This window comes from Carlito syrichta, unplaced genomic scaffold (genome assembly GCF_000164805.1).
Source record: "Carlito syrichta isolate Samal-C Ts95f unplaced genomic scaffold, Tarsius_syrichta-2.0.1 Scaffold308313, whole genome shotgun sequence".
Taxonomy (NCBI): Eukaryota; Metazoa; Chordata; class Mammalia; order Primates; family Tarsiidae; genus Carlito; species Carlito syrichta.
This window is the reverse complement of record NW_007252409.1, coordinates 78,820-80,989: the sequence shown is the minus strand read 5'-3', so window position 1 is coordinate 80,989 and position 2,170 is coordinate 78,820.

Sequence of the window (2,170 nt, the reverse complement as noted above, 5' to 3'; positions counted from 1 at the left end):
GCCCAGCTACAAATATTTATTGAATGAAGGAATCACTGGTAAAACAGAAGGAGTCTAGACTTTGCAATCAGACCTGGGTTTAGGTCTCCACTCCATCTTGGCCCCCAATTCCAGCTCAATACCCGTGAGCCTTGGATAACCACCTGGTTCTTCTGAGGTTCCGGCCCTCTTTTTTCCTTCCTGATTTCCACACGATGCATTTACAGAAGACTTTATCTACCTCATAATCTTCTTCCTCTCCCCAAGGTCTGTCATGACCCTGGGGGACTTCATCGTCCACATAGTTGCAACAACCAACATTGGTGCACAATATTTCTCAACAGTGACTGAATATTAGACTCATCAAGGAAGTTTTCAAACAATACCAGGATTGAGGTACCTAGAGTAGTCAAGTTCATAAACACAGAAAGTAGAATGGTGGTTTCCAGGGGCCTGGAGAGTAGGAGAAACAGAGCGTCATTTTTAAATGGGTATAGAGATTCAGTTGGGGAAGATAAAAAAACGTTCTGGAGATGGCTGGTAGTTGATGGTTGCACAAAAATGTGAGTATTCTTAATATGGAACTGTACTTTTCAATGTGATTAAAATAGAAAATTTTATGTTACACATATTTTACAATTTAAAAAAAGCGCCATTACCCAGACACATTGGTATTCCTGGAAATAGGACTTGGGTATCACTATATATTTTTTTTAACTCCGCAGGTGATGTGACCAGCCTTCATATTACTGCCTTACCCACTTTTTACTGACCTTCAAGACTTGAACTGCTTACATCTGTTCTCCATTTCAGCTGCTCACTCCCATGACCACATCCAGGGCCACTTATACCCGGTGTTGTGCTATGGCTACTCTTTCTTTGCTTTCAGTTGACTCCTTGTGTACCCTCACATCCCCAGCCCATTCGTTCTCCCAATATTAAAATACCTTTTCCATTCTCATTAATGCTTGCTATTTTCTGTTTTGTTATACTAGCTATCCTAGTTGGCATGAATCGTTAAAACATAGTTTTAAAGACCTAGTTAGTATGGAAGACAACGAATTTGTGGGAGACCTCTGTGAAGTTGTGCAGCTTTCTCAAGAAGGCCTCAGCGGTGTAGAGAGCACCTTAGTTTGTGGGACTTTTGACTTGGTCAGCGAATAGCAAGGACTCATAAAGAAGCAGTCACTCCAGAAAGGATTAAGATAGATATTTTTCAAAGCAACTGCTAAATAAAGGATTCACCCACTTCATAATGACACAGGTAGAAATAATGTTTTTATCAAGTACACATTATCTGGATCTGATGCCGCATGAATTTATGGTTGTTTCTTCCAGGAACTATAAAATAGCATGTTGAACATATTGATGGATCAGTCCTTTGACAGTTCAGTTCTTCTCAACCTTTTTTTTTTTTTTTTTTTGGTGTCCAAAAAAACTTCTGACCAAAGACCTCCCCCACCCCCTTGGCTGTTGCTCGGGAGAAGTTCTGGAGCTAAGTAGAACCAATGAACATGAGCAGTGTTTCTAATGAGCAGACCAGACCAGAGATGACTTCTTCCAGAGAACTTGGGGTTTCTGTTCCCTGTCCTCCATAGGCTGCCGCTCTTCCCAGCATGTGACAGGGCCTCAGTACATGGTGTGACTGATAAACATCCCATAAAGACCTTGGGCTACATCTGGTATAGCATTCAGATCAGAGAAGAGTCATGGTGACCTCTCAGTGCTGGTCATATTGTACAAGGACTATTGAGGTCTTTGCTGAAAAAGATGTTTCAATGAGAATTTACAAAAGAATCTGGGTGTTCTTAAAAGGAGTATGTAGAAGGATAAATAATCTGAAAGTCTAGGACAGTTGAAGGGACCAATAGTATTTCACTTAGTGAGGAGAGGGCTGATGGGATGGGAAGGAAAGGAATGAGCTATAAGAAATGCCTTCAGGCCTTTAGGAGACCATGAAATATAAGAAAATATGTTCATGATGTGATGCTCCAGAAAGTAGTATTGGAATAAAGGACTAAAAGCTACAGGAAAATATTTTGATTCTGTGTAAGGAAGAGCCTTCTGGAGCTAAAAGCAAGAAGATTTGCTACTTTCAGAGCTTTCTGACCCTGGAACTATTGAAGACAAGACTAACTGACTATCAAACAAAGAAGTGACATACAGCACAACATTCCTAAGACCAGGAGAG